The sequence below is a fragment of the Castor canadensis genome, chromosome 9 (assembly GCF_047511655.1).
Source record: "Castor canadensis chromosome 9, mCasCan1.hap1v2, whole genome shotgun sequence".
NCBI classification, from domain to species: Eukaryota; Metazoa; Chordata; class Mammalia; order Rodentia; family Castoridae; genus Castor; species Castor canadensis.
In genome coordinates this window covers 142,799,187-142,816,070 of record NC_133394.1, presented here as the reverse complement: position 1 = coordinate 142,816,070, position 16,884 = coordinate 142,799,187, and positions in this window count along the sequence as shown.

Here is a 16,884-nt window from a genome sequence, read left to right as displayed (position 1 = left end):
CGCACAGATCTCTTCCTTCATGGCTCCCTTTCCCCTTTGGAGTAAAGGATAAATCTGCCCATGCATGCACATTTTCCTTGCTCCATGTGTTAAGCTATCTGCAGCAGGCTTTGACCATGAACTGGGGATGAGGAGGGAGAAGTCTGCAGCTGTTTATCTGACCTCCTTCGTTGTGCGTGTTTGTGTGAGTGCATGCTTCAAAGTGCATTCAAGGGACAGAAATCATACCAGTTATTTGAAAAGTGAGTTTAATATAAAGTATTATAAAATTGTTACCTAGGTAACTGAACTATGGAAAAGAACTCAAGAATATTCCAAGGTAGTAACTGCTAGAAGCCACTACCATCCACAGGCCAGTGGAATAGGGAAGAGGCTGAGTTATTACAAGTTAGAACTTGAGGAGGCCCTGCCCTGTCTATGGAGAGGTTACTACTGGGCTAGGGGGTACTGGTGTTGCAGGTTGTATTTGGTCACTGCAATAGGAAAAGAATCACCACTTTCAGGGCAAAGAAGTGAGGCTGGGTAAGGCTAACAGAAACTGGAAGAGGAAGCCAAAAACCAGATCCATCATCTCCCCTTGTATCTCCTACTCTCCCTCTGTGCTCCTTATTGGCAGATCCTAATGGGGAGCCACTGACAGCAAAAATGCAACCCCAGCCCCAGCATCACAGAACTGAATATTAAAGGTAGATTTGAAGACAAAAAGCAATAGTGTAAGAATTGGCATGAGGGGTGAGTGTGTGTGTGTGTGTGTGTGCCACCATCTATGAGGTGCTGGTTATACGCCTGTAGATTCTGTTCTTACCCTCTCCATAATCACTATTTCTCGGTCACATACACCAACCACCACCCTCTACCTTTCCAGATCATTACCTACAGAGTACCACAACCAACACCTCTTCAGTCCTGCAGGAACCTCCAGCCCATTGATCTCACCTCCTTTTCAATCTTTTTCACTTCACTTTCTTAGTCCCCCTAACAAGATACCGTAGTCATAATTAGATTCAGCCCCTTGCATACATTCTCGTTTTCCTTACTTCTGTTTTTTTTATTGTGTTAAATTCCCAATGCTGGTAGCATCCACTACGCTCCTGATCCAAAGCTTGCCCCACATAGCAAACATACCAAGAGAAAAGTCTTACCATGCTGACATTGAATTCAGTCCTTAGACCACATCTCTTCTATATATGCATTCATTCCTTAGAAGATCTCATTCAATTCTCTGACTTTCATTAGATTCTATGTACCAATCATTCCCATATTTATAATTCCAGTCCACACTGCTCTCCCAAACTCCAGAATCATCCAAAATTCAAAATCTTCACTTATGCATCTACCAGGGATCTCCAACTTCATATCTCCAAAATCCCTAATTCTTCCTTCTTCCCATGACCTGCTCCTGCTCCCAGTCTTCTTCTTCATAGAGAAGCCTCCCAATTATTCAAGCTAACAATTTTGAGGTTGTCCTTCATTCCTCTTTTTTTCACAACTGTACAATCAAAAGTTCTGAAATTGTGTTCTGAATCTGACAATTTGCTCCTACCTCCATCACTATGATTTTTGTCTACAATACCACCATCTCTCATCTGGATTATTTTACAAGAGTTTTTCTAAACATTTGCCTTATTTCTGCACCTTGTACTCTCCCTCCCCTGCACAAGTCATTTCAAAGCAGAAAGAAAGTTTGATCATGTAAATTTTCTTCACAGAAGGAAAAGTTCTAGCAATCACCTTCAAGACTCTGTGGAATCTGCTTTCTCTCCCTCTAGGACTCTACCCTTACCTCTCTCCTTCTTCCTCCCTTCCAGCAACCCTGGAATTTGTCTTCCCTGGAACATATCAGACATGTTTCATCTTAGTGTCTTTGACCCTACCCTATACCTTTCAACTCTATACTCAAAGGTCATCACATCAATGAGGTCTCTAATCAGCAGTATTACATAGCAAGCCGCTTGATGGAGTGCTTATTATTGTCTCCATGTCTCTTCTTCATAGTGCATATCATCACTAAAATACTAAATTTACAGCATACTTGCTTATATATTGAGTATCTTTTTCCATAAAATGTAAGCTTCATGAGGCCAAGGACTATTCTTTCTCCATTATTGTATTCAGAGCACATAGAACAATGCCTAGCATAAACTACACATTATATTTGTCTAATAAAGTTTACTGAATAATGATAAATTAACTTTTGAAATTAGAATATGTTTGCACAAAAACCTGTACATTTCATTTTATTAAAATCACAAGATGTTGTAGCTATAGATCCATAGCTCCTCTATGGCAATTGATACCTGCTACAAAGAAGGGGCTTCTACACTGGAGATTTCCACAGGATTCCTCACTCATTCACCAACTAGACCTTTAGGCACTTGAGTTTTTTTGGGTTTTGTTTTCTGGTCTCTTTGTTTTGTTTCCTTTTGGTTTTTGGCTTAAACAACAGGATGTTACTGTCTCAAAGGCACTCAAGTTTTTGAGAAGCATTCTAAAATTTTAGCATTTGAAGCCACTAAAACAATACACTCAATTTCTCCCCAGTCTCATGCCTACTATGCTCCCGTACACAGTAGGGTGAGGTCAGCTGAGATGGATCAGCCATGTTTCAGCCAGATGACAGGAACACACACAATAGCCCACCCAGTGACAATGAAAGGGTTTTGTTCCACACAGTCATGGCTGTCTGTGCTAACTTAGTAAGGAAACAAATAGACAGCCCCAAACATTGGCTTCGTGTCTACCCCAAATCATGTCAGTGTTGTGAAATTAGATGAAGAGCTCTGAAGCCATGTGACCCTGGTTTGAGTCCTGACTTGACAATCTACAACTGGTTACCTTTAGGAAATCTTTCAAGTTCTTCACTCATCAGTTTCTCATCTGTGATATGAAACCTTAATAAATGAAGCTATTAACTCTTGAGTCCTCAATGCCGATAGCTGTGGTATGTTGGATGTGATCCTAAATTACAAGGAATAGAAGAGCCTGTTTCAAGCCAGAGAAGGGGATTTCTTCCCTGCTTTTTTGACCACTGCCTGGAGCTAGGAGAGTCTGTGGCATGCTGTTCAAAGGTATTTTCAGTGATTTACGACTGGAGTCACATTGCTCAGGTCTGAACCACAACTCTGTCATTTAGCAGTTATATAACCTTAGAAATTACTTTGTCTCCCTCTTTATTGAGTGGGAATAATAACATTACTTTTCACCTAGAGTTGAGAGAAGACTAAATGAGATGATGTTAGCAAGCTCCTTCATGATAGCAGATCTCAGCTTGCTGTGATGGGGCACAGGGCCTCCTAAGGATCAGTGAGGGCAAAATCAAGGTAGAGTCACTGATCAGCTGTACAAGGGAATCTCTGCTTGGTAATTGCTCTTCTTCAGAAAATATTTAATTTCTCTGAAACTTGGTTTCTCTTCTGTGAAAAAAAAGTGCAACATTCTCTTATTTAAGAGTTGTGAGGGCCAATGAAGAAACACCTATACATTCCACTACAGGGGTCAGCATGTGGTGGGAGGTTAGGTCCCAGCTGCTACAGTGATGAATTGAAACTCAACAAAGAATTAAGGAATTTCAGAACTGACAGTGAATTTGATATTTCCATGATTTAGAGTTTAGGAGAAAGAAGAGCAGAGAGTCAGCCTAGGTAGAGTCTCCTGTACTCTTTCCCACCCTAGTTTATAAGACAAATCCTGACTTTTGTAAGGGGAGACTTAAGGTTTTAAAATGGGGTTCTAGGACCTTGAGGCCTCACTGCAATTAAAATTATAAGCCCTACCAGATTTATCCTCATATGCTTCATGTTTTTATCTTGTGATTTGACAGGCTCACTAAAAGTCTAAGTCTTAATTGAAGGACTATAGAGCACTTTCCCTCCCCCAACACCTTTCCAACGCATTTCTAAAGACCTATTTACAGCAATTCCTTTTACCCAGCGCACATGTCCAGATATGACAAAAAATTACCAGGTATATTAAAAGGTGAAAATACACTTTGAAGAAAGAGCGCATCAAAACAAAACTCAGTTAGGACAAAGGTGTTACAATGATCATACCAGGAATGTAAAACAGCTGTAATTAATGTGCTAAAAGATCTGTTGGATAAAGTAGACCACATGCAAGAACAGAGGAGTAATGTAAGCAGAGGTGGAGATTCCAAGAAAGAACAAAAAAGAAATGCTATGGATCAAAGACAACATAATGAAAACGGAGAAAACCTTTGATGACTATCAATAGACTGAACACAGCTGAGGAAACAATCTACAAGTTTGAGAATATCCCAAAAGAAACCTTCAAAACTTAAATGCAATGAGAAAAAAATAATTGGGAAAAAAAAGAAAAACAGAACAGAATAACCAAGAATAGCGGTACAACTAAAAAGATGTGAAAATGCATTATGGAAATGCCAAAAGGAAAAGAAAAAGAAATGAAATAAAGATATATTTGAAACAATAATGACTGAGAATTCTCCAAATTAATTTCCAACACCAAACACAGATCCAGGACTGCACTAGTTATATACCATACTAGTTAGCATTTTGTCATTGTGACAAATATATTAGAGAAACAATATAGAGGAAAGAGCTATTTTGGCTTATGAATTCAGGGTTTCAGTCCATGGTCATCTGACTCCATCACTCTGGGCCCAAGGCGAGACAGAACATCATGGCAGTGGGAGCATGTAGAAGAGAAGTCGGTGGCCAGGAAGCAGAGACAAGATATCCTCCAGAGTCATATCCCCAGTGACTGCACTCTCCAGTCAGGTCCCATATGTCTCCACCACCTCCTAATACTGTGATAAAATTATCACTCATCAACAGACTAATCCACTGATGAAGTCAGAGCCGTCGTAACCCAATCATGTTAAAAAGCACCATCAGCTGGCAACCAAGACTTTAGCACATGAGTCTTTGGGGAACAGTTCATACATATTCAAATGATTGCAAACACCATGCAACATAAATTCTATAAACAATAGCAACAGCAACAGCAATAACAAAACCTTATATAGCTGGGCATATACTATTCAAACTAAAGAAAAGACTGGAGAAAAAAACAGGTGGAGGGAAACACTTTATCAATAGAAGAGAAAAGATAATTGCATCAAATTTCCCCTCAGAGCCCATGTAAGACAAAAGAGAATGCGGTGAAATAAAGCATTGCAAGAAAAACAAAACAACAACAAAAATAAAACCCAACCAAACTAGAATTTTGTACCCTAAGAAATTATCCTTCAAAAGTGAAGGAGGAATAAAAACTTTCTCAGAAAAACAAAATTCAAAAGAATTTAGTTCCAGTAGACCTGCCTTGCTAAGAGTCTAATACATAATAATAATAATAATAATAATAATAATGCTGATAAAGAAATATCTAGAGCTGCTTTGGAGAGAAAGAAAATGATACGCCAGAAACATACTTATGTAAAAAGAACATACAGGAAATAATAACATTTAACTTTCTTGTTTTTAATTGATCTTACAGTAAACCATTTGTTTAAACTTTAGCAACAATATGTTTAATACATGTGTGAATGTATATGTACATGTATATATATGTAGAAATGAAAGATAAAAATGACACAAGAGGGGAGGAGGGAAGAATTAGAGTTCATTTGTCATTGTAGGGAACTTAGACTACACATGAAATGGTATAATGTTATATGAAAATGGACTTAGATAATTTTAAATGTCTGTTGTAAAATCTAGGGAAATCACTAACGTGTATAAAATGATATGCTAAGAAAGGAGAGAAAGTAAAATCAGATATAATGCTCAGTTAAAAGACAGAAAAGTTTACCTTAGTCTCTTCATGTTGCTATAATAAAATGCACTAATTGGATCATTTATAAAAAGTAGAAATTTTTTTCTTATAGTTCTGGAGCTGTGAAGTCCACCCTCAAGGCACCAACAAGCTCAGTGTACAATGAGGGCTCTGCTTCCAAGATGGCATCTTGCTTTGTGCTCACATTATGGATGGGATGGGGAGCAAATTTGCTCCCTAAAACCCTCCTATAGGGTGCTAATTGATTCATAAGTGTGGATCCCTCATAACCTAATCACCTCATAAAGACCCAACCTATTGTTACTATTGCATTGGGAATTAAATTTCATATGCATTTTGGAGGAGACACAAACATTCAAATTGTAGTAGAACAAGTAGAAAGTAATAGGAAGGAAGAACAAGTGCATCAAATAGAAAACAGCAGCAAATATAGTAGATCCTAATCCAACTACAATAATCAGTTTAAGCATCAACAGTCCAAATACAACAATTAAAAGAGATTGTCAGAGTGGATTAAAAAACACAGGCTAAGTATATGTTATTGATAAGAAATTCACTTTGAATATAAAGACATACATGGTTTAAAGGCAAATAGATGGAGAAAGATATACGATACTCACACTAAATGAAGGAAAGCATAAGCAGTCATATTGATTTAATACTGAGCAACATTCACAGCAAGGACAGTTATCAGGGATAAAGAGGGTGATTGCATAATGATAGAGAGGCCAATACTCTAAGAAGATAACAATCCTTATGGTATATATTCCGAAATATAGAACCTCAATGATACAAGGGGGGAGGACGAGGGAAGAATTAGGGTTCATTTGTAGTTTATATATATATAAAATTTGTATTTTATATATATATGTAAATCCTCGACAAAGTATTTCAAATTGCAAAAAAAATACAGCCAGATGTGGTAGTATACACTTGTAATCCTGAAAAGGTAGAGGCAGGAGGCTCACAAGTTGAAGGTCAGCCCAGGCAAAGTTGGTGAGAGCCCATCTTAAAACCAAAATACACACAAAAGGGCATGGCTCAAGAGGTATAGTGTTTTCCCAGCAGGTGCAAGGTCTGGGTTCAATCCTTACTATTACATATAAAAAGATGTATACATCATGACCAATTGGGGCTTTTCGAAGGTATGCAAGTTTAGTTCAACATTTGAAAAAAATTTATAAAGTCAAGAGAGCAACAAAGAAAGACAGATAAGATCATTATCAATGAGTGTAGAACAAATATTTGATGACATCCAACCCAATTCATGATTTTTTTTTAAGGAACTAGGGATTAACCTCAGGGCCTCCTGCTTTGTGCTCTACCACTTGAGCCAAACCCCAGATGTTTTGCTATAGTTTATTTTTCAGATAGGGTCTCAGGCTAACTTTGCCCCTGCCAGCTCCAAACCACAATCCTTCCTTCACTTACCAAGAACCCGAGATCACAGATGTTTGCCACCATGCCTGGCTTATTTTGAGACAGGCGCTTACTAACTTTTGCCCTGGCTGACTTCAAACTGTGATTCTTCTGTCTCTACCTCTAGAGCAGCTGGGATTATGAGTAATACCGTGGCCAGCTCAAAAATTCTTAGTAAACTGGGAATAGAGGGAACTTCCTCTCTAAACTAACATTGTACTTGATGAAAAATGAGGAGATTTCTTACTAAGATGAGGAACAAAGCAAGGATGTGCCAGCCAATGCAACAATACAAGTAAGAAGCCAAAAGGTGTAGTGATTACAGAGGAAGAAATAAAGCCATCCTTGTCCTCAGATGATAAGTTTTTCTACATAGAAAATCTGAAAGACTAAACTCTCTTGAAATACATTCCTGGAATTAACAATTGATTATAGTATGACTGCAGGACATAAGGTTAAAATAAAAAGATTATTGCTTATTTATATGCCAGCAAAAGACAGTGAAATTTGAAATTTAAAACAGCATTATTCACATTAGCACTCCCAAATAAGAAATAGGTATAAACCTTACAAAATATATGCAGTATTTGTGTAAGAAAAGCTACAAAACTCTAGTGAAAGAAAGCAAGAAGAACTAAATAAATGAGAAAATTCTACGTTATAGACAGGAATATTCAATATTGTGAAAATGTCAGGTCTTTCCAACTTGATCTATGGAGTCAGCATAATTCTAAGCATAATCATATCAAGTTATTTTATGACTATCAATAAATTGGTTCCAATTTCATCTGGAGAGGCAAAAGGCGCATCATAATATTGAAGAAGAACAAAGCAGAGAACTGGCATTACCTGACTTCAATCTTATCACAAAGCCACAATAATAAAGACAGTGTAACACTAGCAAACAACAAACAGATCAATGAAACAGAACAGAGGATCCAGAAATAACTCAATAGATAAAAATAATAAATTTAAATATAGTCAACTTATCTTTGTGAAAGAGTGAAGACAGTACAATGAAGAAAAGATAGTCTCCTCAACAACTCCTGTAACAACTGGACATTCATATGCACCATGATAAACCTAGACACAGACTTTCTCTTTTTGACAAAAATTAACTCGAACTGAACCACAGATCTAAATGTAGAACACAAAACTATAAAACTCATAGGAGATAACATGGAAGAAAATCTAAATTGTTTTTTGTTGTTGTTGTTTGGAAATGACTTTTTAAATATAACACCAAAGGCACAATACATGAAAGAAAGAACTGGTAAGAAAGTCTTCATTAATATTAAAAACTTCTACACTATTTGTTGAAGGCAGAGGTGACAGAATGTGCTGCTAGATTGGGCTGGGGTGTGGCAGAAAGGGAAGAGATAGGAATGATCCAAAGACTTTGGCTTCAGCAACTAGGACAATGGACTTGCAATTTACTAAAAAGGGGAAAAGAGACAAAAAAAAAAATTTCTACACTGCAAAAGAAACTGTCAGGAGAATGAAAAGACAACTCATGGGCTAAGAGGAAATATTTGCAAAATACATATTTGATAAAAGATTGCCATCCAAAATGTACAAAGAACTATTGAAACTCAACAATTAGAAAATAATCAAACTAAAAAATGAGTCAAGGTTTTAACAGACCCCTCACCAAAAAAAGATAGAATGGGTGACATATTTCATATGAAAAGATGCTCTAAATTATATATTATCAGGAAGATGCAAATAAAACAACATGCTATACTACTGTACTACTGGAATGGCCAAAATTCAGAACACCAACAATAACAAATGCTGGTAAGAATGTGGAGCAACAGGAACTCTCCTTTATTGTTGCTAGGAATACAAAATGATATGGTCATTTGCCAAAATAATTTGACAGAATTTTACCAAACTAAATATACTCTTACATTGCTCCTGGGAATTGAAAATTTATGTCCACACAAAAACCTGCACACAAGTGTTTTACATTGGCTTAATTTATAACTTCCAAAACTTGAGTTGAAGAATGGGTAAATAAACTACAGTACATTCAGACAATTAAATATTATTAAGTGCTTAAATGAAAATGAGTTATCACCACAGGAAAAGTGATTGAGGGACCATAAATGTGTGTAATTAAGTAATAGAAGCCATTTCAGGAGTCAATTTACTGAGACAGAGAATAGGAGAAAGCAAAGATTTATTAGGGATACCATGAAAGGGGGGTGAAGGGGGAGGCTAAGCAAAGCAAAGAAGGATAGTGTACTGAGACAGAGTTGACAATAGACCATTTTGATTGGTTGTCTCCTTTTTTATGGTCCTTACTGATTGGTTATCTCTTCATTGGCCATTAGGCCATTTTTGGTTGGTTGTCTACCTTTTTATGGTCCTTGCTGGTTGGTTATCTCTTCCTTGGATAGTGGTTTGATGGGAAAGAACCTCTCTGCAAGTTTGGTTTTTACTTCCAAATTCTATCTGGGTCCCCTAGCAGGCTAGAATCTACCCCTGACATTCCATCTGTTCCTTGGTATTCCTTTGTCCACCATGCTTCCTTAAAATGGAGGTCTCCTCCACATATGATGTTCTAACAGATTAAACTACAGAGACAATGAAAAGGTCAGTGATTGCCAAGGGTTAGTGAGTAAGGAGGGAGGAATATGCTGAATACAGGATTTTTAGGGCAGTGAAACTATTCTCTTTGGTAGATATGTTCCTATACATTTTTCTAAATCCTTAAAATGTCCTCAAAAATGATCCCTAATGTAAAATATGGGTGCTGGGTGATAATGGTGTCAATGTACCAAATATACCATCTGGTGCAGAGGTTCATGATGGGGGAGGCTGTATACATGGGTATAGGAGATACATGGGAAATGTTCATACCGTCCTATCAATTTTGCTGTGAATCTAAAATTGATCTAAAACATAAATCCTATTAAAAGGAAACCAAAACAAAAATACCCTTGTTGAGCTCCACCCTAAATCCACTGAAGTCAAATATGGAAAACGCAGGTTTCTGGCATTGGTATGCCTCTAAGTCAAGATGACAGCCACTACAGTGTACGTGTGGTTCTCAGAGTGATGTTTGGACAAGCAATGTTAATCTCTCCAGGGAACTATTAGAAATGCAAATTCTCAAGCCCTGTCCCCAAATTCTGAATTAGAAACCCTAGGGGTGCAGACCACCAATTTGGGTTTCAACAGGCATTCTAGATGATTCTGATATGCTCTCAAGTCTTTAATATAGCAATAATATGAAGAGAGGGGGTACATATGTGAGTGTGTGCAGAAGGAGGTATTCAGAGGCACCAAACAACCATGTCACTTCAAAACATGCACTGTTATATCTCTGGACTTTTGTATTTTCCTGTTCTTTGTGCTATTCACCCAAGCTGCTTTATGCATCTGTAGAGACTCATGTACTCAGTTTCCAGATAGGGGAATCAAGGAATCTCCCTCTGCCCTACATACCCATCACAGACAGGGCCTGTCACTGCCTTTGTATAGCTGTACAGAGCCTTGGCCCTGCTTTACTATAACCATCTGCTCACAAGTCCTTTTCTGGCCTAAAGGGTAGAGATAATGTCTTAACATCTTTGTTGTCCCAGCACCTGGCTCTGCCAATAAAATGAAAGATGGACCATAAATTTGAATGAAGAAATAAGTAAGTATGATGAGTAAAGTCTTTGGACATAAACTATTATAATCATGATAATTATTTATTGACCATCTTCACAGAGAGGAGCACTTAAATCATAATAACCATACATGCATCACCTATTGAAACATCCCAACCACATTGTTGTATTATTGTTCCCTTTTTTATATATTTTAACTGTAAGGAAGAGGTACTCGGGAATATTTCAATGGAAGTCAAGATTATTGCAATAGGAGAAAAAGATTGCACTAAACTCCACTGATAGAAAAGAGGAGAGTTTTTAAGCACTGGGGCAAGCTAGTAGAAAATGCTAGAGGATGTTAACGGAAGGACAGTCGGTGCACTCAGGCCATCTGTGTTTACCTGTGGATGCTTATCTGAGCTAGACTCCTACCCTCCTGCAGATGCAGTGACATAAGGGCTCTCCATTCTGTTCTTCCTTTTCTTTTTTCCCTTCTTCCACTCTTTCTTTTTTTCTTTCATTCTTTTACTATTTTTAAACTTCAAACTAAATTTAGTTTTTTAAATACATAAAAATTGTATGTGTTTACAGAGTTTCAGGCGATGCTTCAATATACATGTCCACTGTGTAATATTTAAATCAGGGTAAACACTCCATCTCCTCAAACATTTATCATTTTGTTTTGATGAAAACATTCAAAATCTTTCTTTTAACTGTTTGAAACGTATCTTGCTGCTACTTAGAGTCATTCTGGTGTGCAATAGCAAAGTAGAACTTATTCTTCCTAGCCAACCTTAATGTAACACCCATCTATCAAACTTTCCTTTCCCTCCTTCCCCTCTCCTCTTTCCAGCCTCTAGTAACAACCATTCTACATTCAATTTCTAAGATTATTTTTTTCAATTTCTACTAAACAGTGTGAGAGATCATGTGGTATTATCTGTGTGTCTGGTTTATTTCACTTAATGTAAGGACCTCTACTTCCATCCATAGTACTGCAAATGACAGGATTGCATTCTATCTGACAGATGAGTAGTATTCCATTATGTGTTGGTATATTTGTATATGTCTTTACCCATTCATTGGTTGATAGACACTTGAGTTATTTCTATTTCTTGGCTATTGAGAATAGTGCTACAATAAACAGGGGATTGCAGTGGTCTCTTCAACATCTTAATTTCATTTCCTTTGGATATATACCAAGAAGTGGGATTGTTAGGTCATATGATGGTTCTATTTTTAATTTTTTGAGGACTCTCCATACTCTTTCCCACAATGGCTCTTACATTCCCACTAATAGTATGCAAGGGATTTCTTTTCTCCATGTGCTCACCATGTCCTTTTTATAACAGCCATCATTCCTGGAATAATGTGATATCTCATTGTGGTTTTGATTTGCATTTCCCTAATGATTAGTGATGGGCATTTTTTAATATGCTTGTCAGTCATTAGTATATCTTCTTTTGAGAAATATCTATTTAGGCCTCTTATTCTCCATTTGAAAAATTGAGGTTCTTTTTTGTTACCAAGTCTTTTGAACTGCTTATATACTCAGGAAAATAATATCTTTTCAGATATATAGTTCACATATATTTTCTTCTATTTTTTAGGTTGTCTTATCACTCTGTTGATTGTTTCCTTTACTGAACAGAAGCTATTTAGTTTGATGCAATCCACTTTGTCTATTTTTACTTTTATTTCCTATGCTTTTGAGATTTTGAGTTATTGTCCCCTTTTTGGCAAAGGGCAAAGACAGAAACTTAAGACAATTTATCAGAGACCACGTGGCAAGTGAGTGGAAGAGATGGAGATTGGAGTCTACACAGCCTGCTTTAACTACTGTGCTATGCTCCTATACATGTTAGAAGAATCAGATTCTATTCCTGGCTAGGCAACCACTCTTTTCATGACCTTGGACAAGTCACTTTTCTATAGTCTCAATTGTGCCATTTGCTAAATGAATTTTTCTTTGTACCATAGGCTTTAATCCATAGATCCCAAATTCTAGGAAACCATGGATTTACTATAAAAAATACACAAATCCTTCTATATACCAAGCTCTGTCCAAAAACTTACTCTAGTATGAATAACTGTTTTTAAAAGCATATAGAGACTGTGTGAATCCTTCATTCCTCAACTTGAGTGCCTACTCTAAGTTAGACCCTCTGCTAAGTGCTGGATTTACAGGTGGAACAACCTGCCACCATGCTTTTCTTCTAGGATTCTTCATGGAGAGTAGGAGACAGACATGTACAAACAGGTAAATGTTGACATAAAAATTTTTGGAAGTGTTATGAAGAAAGTCACTCCTCCTTGAACATTACTGGGTGGGGAGGCTAGTTTATTAGATTGGTGGTCATGGAAGGCCTCATTGAGGTACTAAAATTAAACAGACTTGTAAGATGAAAAAAAGCCAGCCAGCTACATGGGAGTAATGTTCCCAGTGGGGAATATAGTGAAAATACTTGAAGCTATTGAATTTAAGCAAGGTTATTTCAAAATACCAAAAATGAAACTACTATTATTTTAGGGCCAAGGATAATTTTTTGAAGATAAAAAGCAGTCCATATATGTTTTTTTACTGATAAATAATGCTAGTTCCTACAATAAACAAGCCTCAACTCTCACTGGTCTGACAGTGAGTTTATTTCTTGCTTTTTCCATAGCCTGATTGAGTGGATGGGGGGCCTCTGCTCCAAATAGCATTCTGGAACCTCAGCCCCTTCAACAAGCAGCTCTGTCATGTTCCATGACACCCTAGTCTCAACCATCTCAACCGAAAAATGATAAGCATTTCCTTCACTTGTATTCAATTGGCAAGAACAGCCCACCAGACCCACTTAGAGCAAAAGAACCAGAAAACATAGTAAAGCACACTGGAGAAATACCTGATCCAGACACTGGCAGTACAACCACTCTTTGTCACAATATATAGCCTGGCAATTTGCAAAGGAAATTGTCAACGATTGTATGTGAAATGTTCAACAAAATTAGGAATAGTGAGTGAAGAAAATGTGTATTATGACAGAAATAGCACAAATAAGTTTTCTCCTTTATCAAACTGCACAGTTTTTTAAATGTTAGAAGTGCACATATTACATTGGAGGGGATGAACTATGGTATTAGTTGATACATTTTAAGAACTTTTGTAAATGCTACAATGTACCCCAGCAGTACAACAACAAAGAGTAACTTCAAAAGATTGCGGCATGCGTTCTTCAAACACTTCAAGGATTCAAAAGACTCTTCTATTCACGCTGCCATAGAGAGATGCTTGAGGCATGTTGTCAGGTAGAAAAAGGAATGCACACTGCAGAGTGTGAGTATGTCCTTATGGTCTGTTCCATTCATGATCACTTGATCATTATTTACATAATGTAAATGTGTAAGACCATTTTCTGGAAGATGCTCGCCAGATTGTACCAGAGGTCCCTCTTGGCAGGGAAATTAGTAAGGGAGATTAGGGGAAGAGAGGCAAAGAAGGAGCAAGAGTTTGTCATTTTTGTTTTCTACAAGCATGTAATATTGGTGCATTTCTCATTTTATTTATTTTTTATTTGTTTTATTTTAATTTTTTAGCAGTACTGGAGTTTGAACTCAGGGTCTTATGATTGCTACATAAATGCTCGATCACTTGAGCCCTTTTTTGCTTTATCTTTTCTGATAGTGTCTTGCACTTTGGACTGTAATTCTCCTACCTCCACCTCCCTTGCAACTGGGATTACAGATGTGAACAAGCATACCTGGCTTGTTTGTTGAGCTGGGGCCTCACTAACTTTTGCCTAGGGTGGCTTCAAAGCATGATTCTCCTGATTTCCACCTCCCAAGTAGCAGGGATTGCAAGCATGCCCCACCACACCTGGTCACTGTTTTGTTTTTAAATAGAGTATGCATTGATTTTGGAATTAAAGGGGGAAAAAAAAAGAAAGGAAAGAAGGAAGAACACCCCAGAGTTGAGAGCAATATAAGGGGATTGATGTTATTATGCCCCACTGATAGAAATATAAATTTCACAAACTTTCTGTAGGAAAATTTTGTAATATCTGTATTAAAAGCTTGCAAAGCATGCACATCACCTCTAGGAAGTTAATCTGAGGAGATACTATGTTTGCACACACAAGTTTAACCCTAAAGAATGAGCATAGGTTTTTTTTGTGGGTTTTTTTGTTTGTTTGTTGCTGGTTTTTGGCAGTACTAGGGATTGAATGCAGGGCCACACACGTGGTAGGCAAGTGCTCAATCACTCGAGCCACCCCTCCAGCCCATTTGCTTTTCAGCTTTTTTTGTTTTTTTTTTTTATCAGATAGGGCTCATTCGAACCTTTGCCTAGGCCTGGCCTCAGACTGAGATCCTCAGGTAGCTGGGATTATAGGTATGTGCTACCACACCTGGCTCAGGATAGTTTTTAAAGATTTTAACACATACATTCTGTAAAATACTATGCAACTGTCCAAAAGAATTGTCAGTGTATACTATCATGAAAGATGTTTGAGATATATTGTTAGGGGCAAAAGTAAGGCAAATAATAGAGCACACTCTTTGTAATAACAAACAATTCAGAATAGCCTCAATATCCAACCACCACCTATTGATGGAATCATTTACCATTCAGGTATTTAAAGTAATGTTACAAAATTTCTAGTGACATATAATTTCCAGCAATAGAGTAAGTTTTATATTAAAATGTCATTCTTGTTGGAATTGGGCTGAATAGAAGATATGGGTAAGATATTTAATATCACTAATGGAATATACATACATGGGTACACATGCATGTATATGCACATATCTATGTGTTTATGTATGTGAGTGTACGTGTATAGGTAGAGATGGGTAGGTAGATCAATAGATAGATAAATAGATAGATAGATAATCTCTTAGGATCACTAAAAAAATATACTGGACATAAACCAATTAGGGAGCTAGGTCTTGCTTAAGTAACAGATATGCTAACAGCCACACCACTTAAAACCAGTTTTTCTTAAAAGCATTCTCTAAAGAAGAGGCTATTGGGAGACACAAGTAGTTTGCTAAAATTGTACTTCTTTGAGATACTTCTTATAATTTATAAAATGCTACAAGTTTAACAAGACCTAATTAGATATACAAAAATAAATTAGAATTGCTTTTAAGTCAGAAGTGCCTTTTTGTTAAGAACACTTACATGCCAAAAAGATGGAAAGATCCAAAAGAGGATTGAATTTTAGACAAATATGAATTGCCTAATAACTTATTGACAAACTTGTTTAAGCCAAACCAGATTTAGGTAAATTGATCTATGCAAAGTAAGTCTATATATGACTTTTTTCCTTTTTTTTTATATTCTTCTTTTTCTGCTCTTTTCTTTATAGTTTCATTTCCTTCGTTTTCCCCTTTCTTTTTGCTTATCTGTATCTTCTCATTTTTCTGCAGAGATAGGACTTTTATAATAAAAATTTTTAAAGTTATTTTTTAAGTAATAGAAGGAGATTCTCAACTTGTTAAATAAGATGGGCAAATCTGGACTCTAAGATCCATGCCAACTATGAAACACTTTGATGAGTGCAGCAAGCTCCATCTAACATATTTGAAGTGTTACAGTTCAAGGTCAGTGTCGTCTGAGCACGCCCTCACCACCAAGAGCCTAGTGGTGAGCGCCATAACTGTGGCAAATCCCCTTCCCCATTGCAGCCTTGGTCTTGGCTTTGTGGCCAGCCCTGGGGAGTGCTAACTCTGCCCAGAGAATCCATTTGGTTGACAGCATGCTGACTTGTACAGTCTCTACCGGGAGTCTGGGAGTCATTATACACCCCTCATTAGCATTGAAAACCCATCTGTTGGTCGTTAGAAAGCAAACATTACATATAATACATTAGGCCCTAAAAACAACTTAATTAACATCAAGGTCTAGTCAAAATCCTCCAAATACAGGGAATTCCCAGAGAAGTGGGTAACTAGTTTCTCCTTTATCCCTTGAACAGATGAGGAATTATGTCAGGCCACAGTGCTGCCAGCTCCATGCAATGCCTTACCCAAATTCAATCAGCTCGACTCAGAGGTCATAGACTAAGTGGCCATTCTTTTAGGATTCAGTGAGGTTGAATTGTTT